Source organism: Adiantum capillus-veneris, chromosome 13 (assembly GCF_014529385.1).
Source record: "Adiantum capillus-veneris isolate H3 chromosome 13, ASM1452938v2, whole genome shotgun sequence".
In the NCBI taxonomy this organism is placed as follows: Eukaryota; Viridiplantae; Streptophyta; class Polypodiopsida; order Polypodiales; family Pteridaceae; genus Adiantum; species Adiantum capillus-veneris.
The window spans coordinates 99,674,743-99,694,135 of record NC_140943.1 but is presented as its reverse complement, the minus strand read 5'-3'; the positions used below and the strand labels follow the sequence as shown (position 1 = coordinate 99,694,135).

The window sequence follows — 19,393 nt, the reverse complement described above, 5'->3', positions numbered from 1 at the left end:
CTCAAATATTCTTTAAAAGCAGTGTTTATTAATCGTTGGAATGTAGCAGGGGCATTTGTTAAGCCAAAAATCATCACACGAAATGCAAACACGCCAAATTCTGTGATGAAGGCAGTTTTAGCTTGGTCCTCTAGCGCTATCGTGATTTGGTTGTAGCCTGAGTACCCATCTAGAAAGCTATAAGCTTCCTTGCCTGCAACTCTTTCGAGTACATGTTCGGAATATGGTAGGGGGTAATGGTCTCTTCTAGTAGCTGCATCAACTTTTTTGAGTTCCACGCACACCCTGAGTTTCCCATTCTTTTTTGGCACGATAACTATCGGAGACACCCATTCAGAGTGTTCAATATGATATATGAACCCACATTTGATAAGCTTTTCTAGTTCTTCTTGAATGATCTTTGCGTACTTAGGATTCATCGGGTAGGGTCTTTGTTGTACGGGCTTCGCAGTGCTAATCATAGGGATTGTATGTTGGACCACAGAAGGTGGAACACCTTTCATATCATGGTATGTCCAAGCGAATACGTCCTTGAATTCCTTGAGAAGCTCTTTGAGGACCGCCTCTTCAACTTCTGTGAGGTCTTGGGCAATAAAAACAGGTTTTGATTCTTCACCGGGGTCAGCTAATTCTATTTCTTTAACTATTGCCGGACCATCATAGATTCCATTATTCCCATCAATAGGTATTCTTTGGGCTTTTGTGTACACAAACTTTGCTTCCCCTGTGGTGTAAGATTTGAAATGTTCTAGTGCAGGATGCAAGTCTGTGGATTCTGGTTGTGCTTTGGTTTGTGCTTCCATTTCTGCTTTCTTGTGTTGTCAAGCTAACTCTTGGTTTTGACGCCTCCTTGCAGTGCGGCTCAACTTTGGCTTGTCTATGATCTCTAATTGGGCTATGTCATGGGGTCGTGGTCTACACCACATAACATTTTGGAGATATTCACCCCAATTGTCTACCAATTTTCGATGAGCATCACATGCTCCTATATAACTGAGCCATTCTGCTGAGGATCTCTTCTTTTTTATCCTAGCACGTACATTGGCTCGATATCGACGCCTCTTAAGGTTTTTCTTTTTCTTATTTGAGACCTGCTTTTGATTTGCATTTAGATCTGGCTCACTAAAGGAGTCCTCGTTGGTGTCCTCTTCACTCTCAGGGGAGCTATCATCGGTTGATGTGCTCGGTCCTTCCGAATGTTTTGACTCTGAACTTGCTCCACTCATTAATTCATGAGATTCAGAATCCGTTTCACTCTGGGAGTCAGTGTCCAAGTCGTGTTGGTCAAAGTCTTCTATTGAGCTATCGGTGTCACTGTCAGATTGGTCCACAATTGCCTTGCCCTTAGAAGATGCATGTATGGCACTTATCATGTTCAGAGGTGCAATTTGTGGTACCTCTTCCCCCTCTGGTGTGACCCAAGTGGTTCCTCTATTTCCCCAGGTATCTATGGTTGGAGCTAGGTGTACCCAGTCTACGTTGTCTGATTCCGTCATACCCGGTAACACATCCATGTAAGGAGAATCTTGGCCAATGTCTGTATCCTTCTTACAAGTGTAACAATATTGTAGTGGGGCCGAGTGAACGGTGGTGTCAGAGCGATGATCAATAATGGTTTTACTCCCTAAGGGGTGTACCTTACCAGTCACCAAATCCACTCTGAGGACAGAGTCTTGGAATTGCAAATAGACATGATTTTTAGACCAATCGTGAACCATTTGTGCTTCCCTCATGAATGGTCGTCCTAAAATCATTTCATATGACATAAGGTGTTTAGAGAAATCCATTACAATGAACGTATGTCGTACCTTGTGTCCTAGAACTTTGATCTTAAGATCCTTGAGCATCCCCATAGGTTTGGCTATGGTACCATTTGCCATCTTTACCACAATGTTAGTAACACTGAGGCGGGGTTTTCCCATGGATTCCCAACAATCTTTTGTAACGATGCTAACTTCCGCACCACCATCAAGAATTCCCTTTATAGTTAATCCCTTGGTAGTGATGGGTAGGGTCGCATTAGACTCGTCGCCTTCAAAATACTGCCCTAATTCGTTAATGGGTACCTCGATCACAGACTCGTGTCCATCTAAGTCAAGTGATTGCACATGATTTTCCTCATCAATCATAATCGAGTCAGGCCTATTTGGTTGCGCAAACTGCGATAATCCCGTTCGTAGCTCTCCGTTAAGGAATGCTCGAAGTGCAAGGAATAACTCAGGATCTCCATACAGCTTTGCTATGATCGTGGTTCGGACCTCAGAAGACATGAAGTCCACTAGTTTGGCAACATTCATTGGCATTTTGTAGGGTGTAGGTCCTTGACTAGGAACTGGTGAGGATGGAATCTCATATTCCTCAATGGGATCATGTATTCCTTCGTTAAACATCCTTTCCAACAAGAAATATGTATGCTCACTTTCTGATGCCCCGTCCTCACTCCCTTCTTGGATGATACTAGATATGGCTAACGGTCTATGGTTCATGTGGGGTGGATGAACTTGCGTGGGAAACACTGTGTCATGAATTTTGACATGCATGGGTTCTGGTTCTAGTTTCCTTTGAGTCTCCTCCACTAAACCTCTTAGATGTTTCACCTGCTCAATCTCGTCTACTGGGTTTGGGTACGTCCCAATCTTCTTTTTACGATTCTTCCCTTTTTGCCCCTGCGGTTTATCTTGGGGGTCTTGGATTAGATTTGGAAACACTTGTGGTGTTTTCAGAGGCTCTTTATGGTTTTCTCTTATTCGGTTTCCATTTGGTTCCATGTTACGGTTTTCTTTGTCGGTCTTTCCCTTTGTGGTATTGGCTCTAGTCTCCATTGTCTCGACTGAATCTGAATCATCCTCGAGGTCATTCATATACACGGGGTCATCTCCTGTTCCTATGTTTGTTTTGGAACTTGGCTTTGAATTTCCCGTATTCTGCGACTTCTTCCTTCGTGTCTTCTTTTTCTTTGCTTGGATAACTGACGCGGTATCTCTCTCTTCGAGGATATGGCCTGGCCCTTGAAGCATGGACCGTGTAATCGCATAAGTGGGTGCGACGGGTGGTATTGGCGATGTCACACTAGCAATTTCGACCAAATTTAGGGGTGTGATTCTAGGCGCATTTGGGTTATAGGGGCATTGGGCAATCAAGTGATCTATGCCACAACGATTACATGTGAGTATTGGCATTGCAGACGTGCTCCCTTGATTCGTTTGCATCTGTGCAGCATTCTTTTGCAGCCTAATAGGGCACTCCGCTGCCCGATGTGGTCCACCACACTCGTAGCATTGAAGAGGTGGCCTCCTAGCCTGGGTGTTAATATTTTGACCTCTGGATGCGAGAGCAGCAGCTTGATAAACCGGCTTGACTTGCCCCCAACAATCTTCCATGTAGTATATAGGACACTCTTCCAATGTATCAAGTCCGTAGGCAATACTAGTGTCTATTTCCTCCTCAAAGCCATCTGCATAAGCATTTGATGGCTCGCAACCCACTTGGTTCATAGGGGCGACTCTTGGATGTGGGGGCTGCGGTCCTAGCACAGGAGGTGGTAGCGGTGTAGCTTGTACAACATTTTGAGATCTAGGGACCATGTGTTGCGGTAGTTGCTCAACAGGTGGAGCAGGCATCAATACAGGAGCTCGAGGTGCATCCGTCCAGGTGGTCTATTTGCCATCATACGTTTGATCATTAAACAATCCTTAGCTTGGTGACCATACCTACCACATGTGTTGCAAGTTCCATTAAATTTTACTCTAAACGTAGGGCACTCACTAGTGCTATGTGGACCTAAGCAAATGGAACACCATTGTTGCTCCCTTCTTGGATACATGTGACTATTTTGAGGGGGTCGATTATCCTTAAGAGACTCTTGGATTTCCTTGGTGAGGTCTGTCAAGAATGTCTCAAATACCTTTGGCTCATTGGCAATGGGCTTTGCAGTCATGGGTTCATACTCAATGGCTTGTGAGCTAGTGGATCTCGTGTCGGTAGACACCCTCATGCCCGCTATCATCAAGTTGTCCTCCAATTGGATTGCATTGGCAGTGACATCTTCCCAGGTTGTGATACCTCTAATCACTAGTCCATTATAGATTCCTTCATTCCTCAACCCTCGAATGAATCGATCAAGCAGTTGGTTATTGTTGAAGCACTCATTTACAGGGCAACGAGAGTTTAAGTGCTTTAGACGACTAATGAAGTCCCTTACTGACTCTCCTTCCTTACGTTCGGCCTTCTGTAGCTGAGATGCTACACCCCAAAGCACACCTTCTCGTATGTACTCCTTTAGATACAACCTTCGAAGGGTAGGGTAGATTGTTTTCTCGTCCACCCTTAGGGTCCTATACCAATCTCCAGCCTTCCCACTTAATGTCAAGCTTAAGGCATTTCACTTATGTAGTTCGTTGCGTTCCCCTAAGGAATCACATACTTGTTCAAACACTTCAATGTGTTTCCTAGCATCTTCGTCCCCATTGAATTTTTGCGTGAGTTTGGCAATTTGTACTGCCTTACTTCTAGGCTCTCTATCAGATGCATGATGCATATTTTCCGCGATAGATCGACCTATGGTTTAAAAAAACGCTGCCAAGTCACCTATGTGAGGAGGCAGGGCCGGTGGAGGTACTCTTGGAATCATATGTGGGAGAGGGACGGGTGCCGGTCTTGGCATATGTGTGGATGATGCAGGATATGGAACATAACCGGGCATAGGTCCACTCGGATAAGGGCTAGGGAGCGGCACTCGAGGAGCATAAACAAGTGGTACAATTGGAGGTGTGGGGGCCATGTGTGCATAAGGGGCTAGAGGCACATACGGTCGAGGCCCCATATTAGGTACTACGACACTAGGTAGTGGCACTGCGCTAACCGTAGATGTCATCGGTACATTCTCTGTCAGGCTTATCCCTGGAGTGAGCACTGGGTTTTCCTTAATAGAGGGTTGAGCCAAGTTAGGGAAGCTAAAGTTGTCGCTCGGAGGCTCAGATTGCATAGAGACCCCAGGTGAAATGACGTAAGATGGGTCCATGGGGCTCATTAGAGGAGTCTCCATTTGTGATAGAGTAGGCTGTTGAGCCTTGCTCGTATCCAGAAATCTCATGGGGCCAGTTGAGAGTATATTTACCCCTCGGTTTTTCCTTTCTGATTGAATAATGCCATGGATAACATTACAGATCATTTTCTGTTGATCTTCGATGCTCGTGGCACTAGAGGTGGATTGTACAATCTCTATCCATCCTACATGGTAGGCATGGCCAGAGTGTAGATCCGTCAACACCTCAGTGTGGAGGTCGTATGTCCAATGATCATTAATGAACAATCCTTCTAGAGTCGACGTGTTAACGGTTTCTTGTGAGGTAGAAGCAATGTTGCTCCCCGTGGTTTTACTTGTCACCAACGGTACTCTAGAGGGAACTTCTGAAGGAGGCAGCTCAACAGGGCCTTCTTGGTAAGAAGTTGGCAGGATATCCACATGGACACTCTTTGGGGGTGTGGGGTCCACGTGCGATGTGAAAGGAGAGTCCACTTCCCCACCCCCTTCGTGTGCTTCATTTGCATCAGGTTCCGAGCGAGTAGCTCTACCTAATGTTTCCATGAAACGGCTAAACATACTAGTACTAGGCTGTGGAGCTTCGGGAGGTGCATGGCCTTCTCTCTCAGTGTTTTGGGTAGGGTATGCTTCCATGATTTCTGAGTCGGAGGAGGAATCACTAGCGGCTATTTTAGGGTCTTGGGTGGTGCTACCTTGTGTCCCCGCTGAGGGTCTAGATCCTATCGTGGATGGGTAATGGGTGTCCATATGAACAGAGGCACCCTCAATATGCTCGTGTTCTAGCACCCGCCCAGAGCGTAAGTGCATGTGCTTTTGATACCCTAAGGTGTCAAAAAGCTGCTCTAGGAGGCCTTGTGACTAGTTTTTAGCGTGTTTTTTGTTTGTTTTTTTTGCTAGATTTTTAGAGCGTGTCGTGGAATGGGCCGTGTGATAGCTCGAAACGAGCGTATCGGTCAGAGGGTCGTGCCGTGCTTTACAGCCCTCCGTTTGGTCACTCTACGCCCTCGGAATCCCTAAAACTGTCAATTTCCAGTAGGGAACTAGGCCCAAACTAGAAAGTCTAAGGGTGCAAGTGGGAAGAGAAGGGAGGAGAGGGGAGGACTTGTCCCACATGCTCTCATTCTCTCTTGAGGGAGTAGGGTATATATATAAGAGTGAGTCTAGTTTATATCATAAGACTGAGGACTACGGCCTGGGCCTGGGCTTGGGCTTGGGGAAACGATCCCGATCTATCTTTTATACAGACCAACCCGTACGTTCTTATAACTCACGTTTCACTCACTCGCATTTTTATTTTTCGGTTTTTTTTTTTTCACGAATTTTTTTTTTCTTTTTTCCAATTTTTTTTTTACGATTTTTTTTTTTAAAGATTTTTTTTTTGAGATATTATTTGGTACGCGTTTTGGTGCGCGTTGACCTCACCTAACTATTTACTGTCCCACCTACTTACTGACCTGCTAATCAGTGGTTCACCCAATTACTAACCTACTTAATTAACTAACTGTGCGCCTAACTGTGCACAAACCAGAAAACACAGAAAATGCAGAAATTGAAACTTGACAGAACTGTGCAGTGAAAACACAGAAAATGCAAAAAAAAACGCAAGAAATGCTAACTGTGTGTAAACAGAAAAACAGAATTTTGCTAACTGTCTAACTAATTACTGAATGTACGCAGCAGAAAAACAAAAAATGCAAACTGTGCGCATTGGAAAAACAGAATTAACAACTTGCAGAAAAAATACGCCTTCCTCTCCCTCTTCTTTCCTACTGCAAACCACTCATACAAGAAGCACAAAGTGCCTCTTGGGCTTAGTGTAGGGCTATTCCCTGGCAGCGGCGCCAAAAATGTGCGCTCCTTGCCGCATTGTCGAAGCAAGGGACTTGCCGATACACCGTGTACGAGCCGCAGACGGCTCCAAGCACACAACTAGTTTAACTAGTAAGCTCAAAGAGGGCAATGGTGTGTCACTCACCGCCTTATGCTCCTGCCATAGAGGATTCCTCGCCGCGAAGAAGAGGGAGACGCCGCTACGCCGCGCTCAACCGCCTCGCCGCCGTCGTGCCGCCGCAACGCTCGATCGCACACACACTCTCACTCTCTCTCTCTCTCTCTCTCTCTCTCTCTCTCTCTCTCTCACACACACACACACACACACACACACACACACACACACACACACACAAGGAGATGGTGAAGGAGAAGGTGGAGATGGAGCAAGAGCAATTTCTATTGCAGAATGAGAGAATGACTCAATTTTAGGTTTAATTGGCTTTTATGTGAGCTCACCCCATTCACACTTGGGCGCCCATGCTTAGCCAACTAACCCTAGCATGTTCGTGTTAGAGTGCGCCTCTCATCGGCGATCACTCTATCTTTCCCTATTGGACCGACAAGCCTGGTGCCTAACTCTACTTAAATAAATAATACGGTTACAGTGTCCGTCGTAGGCGATAGGGTGTCCGTGAGCCACGAGGGTTAACAGATAGAAATTGGACCGCCTGGGACAAATGTTCTATGCGCCAGCATAAAACATTATTGGAATATATTTCCCATTATTGGGATGTGATCCTCAAGCTGGAAGGGATGGACACCTTTCAGCAAGTACGTAGGTTCATCCGTGGGTTAAATCCCGAGCTTAAGAAGCACGTTAAAACCCAGGATCCACAAACACTTGAGGAAGCAATCGTGCAAGCTCACATCCATGATGATCCCGATGATCGGGCATTGCATAGTTCACATGTGCATGACACTACACCTGTTTCAACACATCCACAACATGTGCATCATAAAAGAAAATTTGCATCTGCTGCATCAGAGACCTCCAAAAAGCCCAAGGGGTCTAGAGGTCCTCTCTCAACGGAAGAGTTTCAGAAAGCCAAAAAAGAAAAGTTTTGCTTTAAATGTTTGGGAACTGGACATAGCAAAAAGGATTGTCCCAAGGGAAAGCTGATGCTCAAGACAAGGGGAAGGAAAAAGCACTGCACATGGTGCAGCTTTTACCTCTTGAATCCTCTTCCCAGTTTGCTAATGTGGAAGTAACACACACTGAGGCGGTGCATGAGTGTTGTATCACGGCCTCCATGTGGTAGCAGACTTTCGGACCACATGAATTGGTGCGTATGCATGGCTCTATCCAAGGGCACAGGGTGCAGATCTTGGTAGACGATGGTGCGTCGCACAATTTTATCAATTATAAATTGGTGAAACGACTCAAATTGCCCCAAACCCCGAGCTCCCTTCGCTACAAGGTAGCAATGATTAACGGCCATGAGGCTGAGATATGGGAAACTCAGGTTAAAGATGTACCTCTGGAAATTCAAGGATACCGTACCTCTTTGGATTTCCAAGTCATGAATATGGAGAGGGCAGATGTGGTTCTTAGTCGTGAATGGTTGCATAGTTTAGGATCATCACTTAGACGTAGCTATGAGCATAATAGTCTAATGTTCGAATCCAATGGTGTGCACGTGTTGCTGTTGGGGGAGAAGGATGTACCTTCCTCACCACTTATTTGTACAACTGAGCTTATGAAGCTCTTTTTTGATGATGCAATAGAAGAACTATTTTTGTGTTACTCACTGTGTCATTTTATTTCCAATGTGGATGATGTTTCTAATGTTGATAATGTTTTGAATAAAACTTCCTCAACGCCGCATTCTTCTCTCTCTCCTCTTCCAGCTATGCCTACTAATTCAAAACAAACAAATGTTTCTAATGAATTAAAGGAACTTTTAAGGGAATTCAAGGATGTTTTCCCATATGATTTACCACCAGGGCTACTGCCGACATGTTCTGTGCAACATGGCATAGACGTGGTTGCAGGCAGTAAGCCAGTGAGTAAACCGCCTTACATAATGAGTCATTCTGAGGCTGCTGAGGTGGAACGTCAGCTTGCTAACTATCTCAGTAGAGGGTTTATTCAACCAAGTTCTTCACCATGGGCCTCTCCCATTCTCTTGGTGAAGAAAAAGGACGGTAGTATGCGCATGTGCGTAGATTACCGTGGATTAAATGCGGTTACTGTTAAGAACAAGTACCCATTTCCACGAGTGGATGAGCTGTTTGATAAGCTCACCCACGCTCGTATATTTTCAAAGATTGATTTAAGATCTGGGTATTATCAAGTACGCATCAGGCTTGCGGATATACCCAAAACAGCGTTCCGAACAAGGTTTGGACATTATGAGTTCTTGGTGATGCTCTTTGGGTTAACCAATGCTCCAGCTACGTTCATGACACTCATGGATAGTGTCTTGAGACCATACTTGGAAAAGTTTGTTATCGTTTTCCTCGATGACATTCTTATATATAGTGCCTCTGAGGAAGAGCACTTAGCACATTTGAAACAAGTGTTTCATTTGCTACGCCAAAATCAGTTATATGCCAAAGAATCCAAATGTGATTTCCTCAAAGAGGAAATTCACTACTTGGGGCATGTTATTTCGGCTGCAGGGTTACACATGGATCAATCCAAGGTGGATGCCATTCGGAGGTGGCCCTCTCCCAAAAATTTGGAAGAGCTCTAGATTTTTTTAGACTTTGCAGGTTTTTATCGTGAATTCGTTAAAAACTATGCCCATATTGCTGTTCCCATGACAGATCAGCTGAAAGCCAAGGGCAAGACCTTTCAGTGGGGATTAGAACAACAGCAAAGTTTTGACAAACTTAAGGACACATTAGCCACAGCTCCTGTTTTGGCTATTGTGGATCCCTTAAAGCCATTCGTTTTGGAAACGGATGCTAGTAATCGTGCGATTGGAGCAGTCCTTCTGCAGGAGGGAAGGCCAATTGCATTTGAAAGCAAGAAGCTGGATTCAGCACAACAGAATTACTCTGCTTACGAACGAGAGCTCTATGCAATAGTGTCTGCTTTAAAGACATGGCGACATTATTTGTATGGTGCACAGTTCGAGATTGTGTTTGACCATGAAAGCATCAAGTGGTTTACACAACAAAGTGATTTGAAAGGTCGCAAGGCCAGGTGGGCTGAGATTCTTCAGGAGTATGATGCCAAGCTATGATATCACAAAGGGCGGTACAATGTAGTGGTTGATGCTCTCAGCCGAATGCCAGAGATCAACTCTCTCCTTTTCACGGAATTGCGGAGTGAGTTTTTGGAATCTCTCAAAGGTAAGTGTGAGCATGATACTGCATACTCCAAGGTGTGGAGCTATGTTAGAAAGAGAGATCCTTATCACTCCAATGTTGATAGTGGTTTTGTTTCCTCCACACCCAATTCTCCTCTTTCAAGTGATGAACTTCAGATATGGAAGAATTTTTCCATAGATGATGGGTATCTACTCCACAAGGGGAGAGTGTGTGTACCGACGGACGCGGACATTCGGCGCCAAATTCTTTATGAATGTCACGATAGTCCAAGTGCAGGGCACCCGGGAATTAAGAAAACTTATGCACTCGTAAGACAACAGTTTTACTGGCCAGGTTTGCATGGGTATGTTCAAGACTATGTCTTGCATTGCCAAAAATGTCAAGTTAATAAAGCAGAGTGCCTGAAAGCAGGATGACTCTTACATCCTTTAGAGATTCCCAATGGTAAATGGGAAAGTATCTCCATGGATTTTATTGTGGGTTTACCAACCACTATTCGAGGACATGACTCGGTATGGGTGATCGTAGACCGGTTGACTAAACTTTGTCGGTTTATTCCAACCAAGTCAACCATTAAGACTCCAAAATTAGCTAGAGCATTCAGAAAGTCCGAAGACTGGGCCTACACCCAAATTATCTCCACGTTATTGTGGGCCATTCAAGATACTCAAGCGAGTTGGTGATAGGGCCTACAAACTTGAGTTATCTGCGCACTCTCGTGTCCATCCGGTATTTCATGTAAGTCGTTTACGTAAACGCTTGCATGGGGACAACAATGTTATCGGCTAGCAGATATTGGTTGATTTCACTGAGCCTCCCATTCAACCGCATGAACCTGAACTATTGTTAGATTTTCATGAATTACGTACTCGTCAGCATGTACGTAGTCAAGCTTTAGTCAAGTGGAAAGATCAACCTGAGGACGGTGCCACTTGGGAAAACATCAGTGTTCTTAAGAAGAAATTCCCCACTTTTGTTTTCGAGGACGAAAACGCTTCTCCAAGGGGGGAGTAATGTCAGGCCAAGGGCCAAACCAATGGGGTCACGGACTCGGCCAGGGGCCGACTGCCAGTGGAAACGGGTTCAAGCAGGCTGGAAGCCTATAAAAGGGAGGTTGGGCGGATGGACCGGGTTTGGTAGTCCATTGGTTTGAGAGAGAGAGAGAGAGAGAGAGAGAGAGAGAGAGAGAGAGAGAGAGAGAGAGAGAGAGAGAGAGAGAGAGAGAGAGAGAGAGAGAGAAATGAAATGAAATGAAATGTTATATTATCATCTTCTAAAGGCAAAAATTTCCTATGAGATTAATATAGAGTTTGTATAGAGAGAGAGAGAGAGAGAGAGAGAGAGAGAGAGAGAGAGAGAGAGAGAGAGAGAGAGAGATTAATTACCAGTGTCCACCCAGCCCTATTAGAAAACCTGCCCCTCCATTGCCTCCATGTGTGTGTGTGTGTGTGTGTCTATGCCATGCAAAAAAATGGAGTAACTAGGATATCCATCGCTTTACCATGCAAAAAAATCCACTCTAAAATGGTGGTCCTCATCAGTTTGTGACAAGGAAGTTTCCCACACATGTTGAACACGACAACGAGGGTTAGAATCCAACATGAAAAAATTCGTTTTTGAACTTCACAAATGTTTGTTCCAATTTTCACCTCTACTTTACCATCAAAAGCCATTATAGGGCTGCGTGCGATCATGGCTATGGTTTTGTTGCTCTACTTCAGGCAAGTGTCACACACGTCAGCTAGAATGTGTGTGCAACGGAGGTGGTAAAACTTTATTCACAGACTATCATATCCATCAGAGTGCAAAGCAAGCCGGCTTCACGCCCTTGCCTTCCATGGCAAGTTGCGAACAAACAGAAAAAGAGTAGCGCAAATGAATTTCATTGGCTTTCGCTCTACACATCATGTTGGAAACCCCAATACCTTTCGAAGTATCAGTCAAAAGCATCAGTCTTTGATTTGTGTAAATTTCATTAAAGATTCTCATTGTCCGCCCACCCTGTGACACCTTAGGTGCCCAAACAAGGACTCTTTTAGGTCATGTCCGACGTCCATTCGTGACATGGGCCTCAGGCTTAGTAGTGCATAGTTATGATGTGCGTGACCACTGCCTAAGGCCCCTGTCACATTGGGACGAGTGTCCCTCGCTTGTTGCAGTGTGCCGGCCCCTGGTTGCTGCTATATTGGGCCAAGTATAAAAAAATGCAGGAAATCAACTATGAACCTACCTTGGCCAAGTGGTACTATGCCTGGGTTTCAAATACAACCCCACACGCGCTCGAGCCTTGCGCCATACCTTTTGGTAGATGGACTCCCATTTCAAAAGTTAGCTGAGGTGGGAATGCCTCGTCACTAATTCACACCTCCCTGGGGAGGTGGGATCAATGGCCCACAGTAGGCATCGCGAGGCAGGTGCAATCTGGGCCGTCTAATCGCCGTGTGAACTAGGTGTGAACTAAGAGTGAACTCGGGAGGTATCTGCACCACACCAAATTTGGTGTGAACTCAACATGAACAAAGTGTGATCTTGGTGTGAACTAGGGAGGGTCTGCACACCACACCAAATTTGGCATGAACTCAATGTGAACTTGGTGTGAACTAGATGTGAACTAGGTGTAAACTTGTCGGCGACGCCGTGATCTATAAACTTACCACACACACATGCCCTTTAACGAATGGGCAATAGCCTAGTGGTTAGAGTCAATTTCGTGGCGGAGAGGTAGTGGGTTCAAGCCCTGGATCCAAAAAAGTGGGAATCTTTTGCATTCCATAGGAAATCCAATAGTCACGATCAACTGGTGATCGTGAGTCATTGATCCCACCTCCCAAAAGAAGGTGTCAATTAGTAACGAGGAAGGCCGCCCTCGTCATTCTATGGCACGGCTCTGGCTCAGAGGGGATCTAGGGCCCAAATTTGGGGAGGCAAGGCGGCTTTAATCTCAGCCGTCGGATCATGCAGTGAACTGGGGGTGAACTAAGGGTGAACTAGGGGTGGGTAAAGTAGGGTGTGATCATGTGGCATGCCAACATGGCTAGTGACGTGCGCTAGCGAGGTGGTAGGGTATTCGTACGGAAACCGAGACATCCAGGTTCAACCCACACCCCGGGAGGCGGGTGAACTAGGAGTGAGCTCGGGCCGCCATTTTTGCCCCGAGTTCACCCTTAGTTCACCCCTAGTTCACCAAGTCGACGGACGACTGAGATTGCATTGCGATTTCCGCTTCTCTTTCCCACCATAGATCCCCCCTGGCTGGAGCCGTGCCATATAGTGAGGAGGGAAGGCCGCCCTCAGCACTATCTCACACTTGCATGGGTTGGATGGGATCAATGGTCCACGCCTTTTTTGGGGAGCTTGGACATCATGGGCCGTTGATCTCGCGGCGCGTCCGAATTTACTAAAGTTGAACCCAATTTACACAGCGACGGGTTTATCATAAAGAAACCTTTCTCCCATTGCTTTCAACGAGCACACGCAGGTGAGGCGGTTAAGGTGATAGACTTGCAAAGGTGGCGTCCGGGGTTCAAGTCTGGGGAATGCGAGGGGGAGGAGAGCGGGAGCGAGGGCGCCCGAATTTACAAGTTTCGGTGCGCCCGAATTTACTTGTTTTTCCAAATTTACGAAAGTCGCCTTGGACGGCTCATATCCAATCCAGCCCATGCCGTGTGAGATAGTGCTGAGGGAAGGCCGCCCCTCTGACTTTTACTTTTCGGAGAGTTCTCATTAGGCCTATGGACTCCCATTTCGAAAGTTGTTTCTGACCTTTGGAGAGCCAATGAGAACGCGCCATTTCAGCATGGGCATCATCCTCCTTCTCTTGTCGCATCTCTCCCTTTCTAGAAAGTCTACCTAGTGTGATAATACTCTCAACTCGCAAGCTTGTGAAGCCTCCTCGTAGCTCTTCTCTGGAATATCCTGGGCATGCTCCTTCGCCGAAGGCGGGCTTCCCTCTTGGCTCGTCTGCATCCTCTCCGCCATAGCCACACCATCCATGCCCACCTCGCCTTCGTTGACTTCCCCTTCCTCGTCCGTACCTCGCTCGAGCTTGGCCTCTTCCGCACCTACGCCATCCATTCCATTTCACACATTCTTAGCAGAGCCGGTCACTTCGCGGCCAATCCATCCAAGCGCTATGACGACAACGACATCCTTGCCAAGGAGATGATTCTTCATCACATTGATGGCCCTCGTGGCTCGCTAGCTCTTCGTCGCTTGAATTTCATCCATTCCCAGTACAAGATCAGCAATGCAGATTTCCTGTACGTTCTCTCCATCTTCATTATCATGCCGATGGAATGGATTTCCATGTAAGTTGTATAAGTGGTGTGGAAGGAGAGGCTGTGTGTGAGTTCTGCATTTGCACTTCTACTTTCTTGAATCCACAGTTCGTGCATGCACACATACACAGAACACGCGTGCGTCCGTGCACACACACACATTCAGTTGCTCACGCACTCAAGCACAAGGTCGGTTGCACATGTGCACCTGGAGCATGGAATGGGGGGCCATGAATAAATTGCAACCAGGTTTTTCCTTGTGTTTTTGCCAGGTATGGATACAGAGACCTAACAGAGGTGGAGAAAAACACAATCTTTACTCTATGGCATGACATCGGGACACGGATGGGCATTCGCAACATACCATCCAGTATCCAAGATATTGCATCATACAAGCAGAGTTATGAAAGCAAGTACATGGTATACAATGATACAAATAAGGAGATTGCTGAGTTAACACTGGGGCTACTGTTGGGTGGTGTGCTTGTCGTTTTGCGGCCCGTTGTGTGCAGATTAATTTTTGCATTCATGGATGACCGCTTGCGGAAGGCGATGGGATACCCGAAACAGCCGGCTTGGCTAAGCTCATGCGGTCAAATTGCATAGGTTTGTTGTGAGGTGGATGCCACCCAGACCGTTGAGTTGGTCTGAAATTCGCATCCCATCTGGGTGTCCTGCATCACAAGGTGTATCTTTTGATCCCAACGCTTGGTACATGCTGTCGTTGCAGAGGTACAAGCCTCACTATTATGAACATGGGTACAAAATAAAGGAATTGGGTGCAATGAAGCCTGGGTGTTTGGGAGATGCATCTCCTGGAGAACTCTTACTTCCTCTCTCAGAATGCAGCAATCTTCCTTGGCCTCTTGCCCTTGTGGAAAGATCAGATTAGGTGGACATTTGCAGAGTTATCACAGTCAAGAATGAAGCCCCCTTATGTCTTTGCACAGGGATAATGTCCTCATGCTGGTGGTGTTGGTTGTGGCCTTTCTTGACTTGACTGAAGGGCTGATAATGGTGAGTGTATGCAAAGATATAAGGAGGCATTCCTTTGGAAAGAACCTACATGCACTGTGCATGCTCCAGCTACAACGCAGACACTTTCAGGGATGAAAGTAGATTGTTACATTCGCATTGAGGCTTCCTTGCTTGCTTGCCTTCTCTCTCTCTCTCCCTTGGGCTCAAGGATGTACACAAAAGGAGAGAATACCCAATATTAGGCGATGCAATGCAAAGCAGCATGGTTCACAACTACAATATTGTGCTTTGATGCACGACAACATGTCATGATGGTCTTTAGCATGCTCCTATGCAGAGAGTTCGTAAGAGAGGCATACGATGCTTAGATTTCCGTATATGTTACATTGGTATCAGAGCGGTAACGATTTGGTTGTTTCCATTGTTTATGAGTGCTTTAAGAGATAAGTTGGTTTGACTTTCAGCATCAATTGCCTGAGCTTTGGGTGATTTGTGTCCTGTGCTACCATTGCTATGTAGTTTGAAGCCATGATTAAGTTTGAGAATATTGCAAGTTGTGTACATTGAACATTTCTGATTGCATGCTGAAGAGGGAATTGGAACACGCTGTGTATGCAAGAAAGCTTGGTATATGGGGCAGTGGTTGCCATCTCATGCGGGTGATGCAGCAAGGCAGGTGAGCGATGGAATGAAGTAGAATGGTGACGTGATGTAACATCAACTTCGCCTCTCTTAGCAAGCGTTGCTACTGCTTGCCTTCGCAAAGAGAAGCATCGCAGGTATCCAGCCCTCTCTTTTTGTATAGGGCCTTTCGGCTCATGCATAGGGTGTAGAGAGTGTCAGGTCATAGCTGGCCGTGGAGTGGCTTAAGGGTAGAAAATCCAGCAACATAAAAAAGCCCGTAATTTAGGAAGGATTTTGCAGTTTTTTCCTAATTTTAAATCTGAAAATTGCATGAGCTTCCTAGGGAAAAGGAGAATTAAGTAATACCAAGATTAATATGTTTTTGATCAAACTGAATCAAATTGAGAAAGTATGATTATTAAGGCTTTTTAGGGGTTAGAGACATCCATGGACCAGTAGTTGGACGGATCTCAGCAAATCACAAGTTGACACATAAACAAGATCCCAAGTATATTCCAAAAATTGTCTTTAAATTTGGGGAGGGTGTGAATTTTGAAAGGCACCCATTTCACAACTGTCTTCTTTAGCCTAGAGCTCTTCCTCTTGGCAATGGGTTGTCATGGTACCTTGAAATATTTATATTTCTAACTTTATTAAGTAAAAATTTGAAATATTTGGGGCCGAGAAAAGCAAGACTCTTTGATAAACAAGAGTGTATTCTCACCAAGTGACAAAAATAGAGAGGTATACGAAAAAATTGTCTCACATAAAGAGAAGTTGGTTGAGAAAGGACCAAAGGGCTTTGTTCTCCATGTTTTCTATTTTTAAATTGTGGCTAGGCATTGAAAGATAAAGAGATAGAGAGAGTCAAACTTGCTAGCAAAATGCTGACTACCTAAATTATTACTCACTCACAAAAAAATGAGATTGTCACGTAGAGAGAGAGAGAGAGAAAGAGAGAGAGAGAGAGAGAGAGAGAGAGAGAGAGAGAGAGAGAGAGAGAGAGAGAGAGAGATTCATCTGTTGTAGAGAAGGAGTAACAATGAAAAGAGAGTTAACTTGGCAAATTTGCCTCTATTACTTTTAAGAGAGAGAGAGAGAGAGAGAAGCAAAGTGATTGTCATAGGAAGTGAGAGTGTTGGACTCGCATTGAGAGAGTCTCTCAAGTTTACAGAGAGAACAAAATTTCTATCTTGTACACAATTTAAAGGAAAGAGAGGCATTAATCTCTCTCTCTCTCTCTCTCTCTCTCTCTCACACACACACACACACACACACACTTATCTAGCTGACAATTCCCTGGCTAACCTTTGGTTGATTGCTTCCCTCTTTGGTGATCTCGCTCTTGCTATCTGGACAGTAGTGACTTTGTTAAAACTTGGCTGGCTATAGATAAAGCTTGAATGCATTGGTACACGTTACCCACAATCTGTTCAGTTTGAAAAAAATGACCCATGACACACCAATACCGACAAAAAATACCTCATTGGACTTTTCCTTAATTTTGTAACTCGCCCACTTGAAATATATCTGCTGATAATATTAGTACTTGAATTTATTTCTATCACCCTTCTATGGTAGATTGGATATGCCATTTCTCTCTTGAGTAACAGCTCTTGAGTTCAACTCTTGTTGGATAGAGCCTTGCGGTCTCTTGGGATATTTTAATACGATGATAAAATCCTAATCTTCTTTTTCTTCTTTAATGGGTTTAGCTGAGTTCCCACTTGTTGGCTTTTATCTATATTAATGTTCACACATGCACTCCTTTATGCTGGTCTTCCACTCTAATTGGTTTACTCTAATGTGTCGTTTACAATAAATAAATCCACCCATGTTATACACCTACCCTCACATGCACTTACCCGCATGATGGGCGCGTGATTCTCTGGACTGCTTGGTGCTCGCCACACCTTATCTATGTGCTAGCCAGCCTTGCTTACACTTGCTCAATCCTTTGATCGGAGGCAGCATGCAGCATGAGCTAAGCCAACTAGAGCTAAGCATGTTCCGCCTTCCTTTTGAAGGAAATCTATGAAAAACACGACCTATGATCCGTGTACCACTCAAGCACACATTAATATATGCATTTGTGCCTCCCTTCCCCAAGAATTCTATGCAATATTTTTTGATCAGGTACTCTAATTTTCCGACAACTCTGCTCTATCATCTGAGTGTTCAAAAATCGAGAGAGTAGTTAGGGCTAACTCAGGTGGGTGACTAGCCAATTGTCTCTTGTATGAGAATCTCTCGAGAGACCTAGGTGAGCATACACAAATCATCATTTGACCAAAATTCTAGTATACCCCTAGGTAGCCATAGCCACCATAAATTTGTTACCAACTCGTCTTTAGGTATCTCAATGGGCATTCAAGCTCAAACACTTTGATCAAACGATAGTTTATAGACTTTGTCTCGCTTCCCACAGTCCAAACTTAGTTGATACAACTAACTTTATATCTTTGTATGCTAGATCAAGGTGATAGTTTATAGACTTTGTCTCGCTTCCCATTGTCCAAAGTAGTCCATACAACTAATTTTATATCTTTATATACAAGCATACTCTTTTAATGCCTTCTTTATTCATAGTGGTGGACTCATGCTCGAGAAAATGGCTCTTCCTTCCTTAGTTGTCGAGTCCATGCACCAATTTGAAGATTGTCCATCATCTTGCAAGTTGTACTACCACCGATAAGGTAAGTCCATTGTGGAGACATGTGTTTACAACATGCATATGCACATTGTTTGAGGAAGCTTCTCCACCCTTAAAAACTTGTCTAATCCTTTGGACTCAATGCCAATTTAAAATATTAGCCAAGTTCTCTCTTTTGCTAGCAAACACCATTTTCATGGTACTTTAGTATGCGTATCTACTTTCTAGACACATGCCATGTGCACCCTATGCATTCAAAAAGTAGGTGTTATTCTCTTGGCTCATAACATTCCAAAAGAAACTTCATAATTCACCATCATCGAGCTAATACTACCATTTTAGTATATCTAAGTGTAGCTCCCAATTAAATTGTCCATCAAACGTTTGACTAAGAGTTAAGTCTTACTTATTGAAACGTCATTGTATTGTAAGTTCCACAACTATTTGATTAAAACCATATTAAAAACACAAGTATTCGAAGTAGGTGCCAAAGCACCTACCTGTTTTGTCGGATGCCGCCGTAGCCGTTGTCTATGTACCCATGCTATCACTATAACTTGACATATATTCATATTGAAAGGTCTTTGTCAGGTTTCCTTTATAACAGCAATCACTTTGTGTACTTGAAATATCTTCTTATGTGTCTTATAGGATGAGTCAATGCCAAACGGTTGTATGATGCCAAGTTGAGAACACCTTTATGGG

The 19,393-nt window shown here is 44.7% G+C and overlaps 1 pseudogene across 1 annotated transcript; it reads left to right on the top strand.

Annotated features, from left to right (window-relative positions):
- Nucleotides 1-14,035: 14,035 nt before the first annotated feature.
- Nucleotides 14,036-16,338, top strand: LOC147444517 (ER-bound oxygenase mpaB'-like; annotated as a pseudogene). Its single transcript, XR_015190121.1, has 2 exons — nt 14,036-14,463; nt 14,706-16,338. The product of XR_015190121.1 is annotated as an ER-bound oxygenase mpaB'-like (transcript).
- Nucleotides 16,339-19,393: the final 3,055 nt, after the last annotated feature.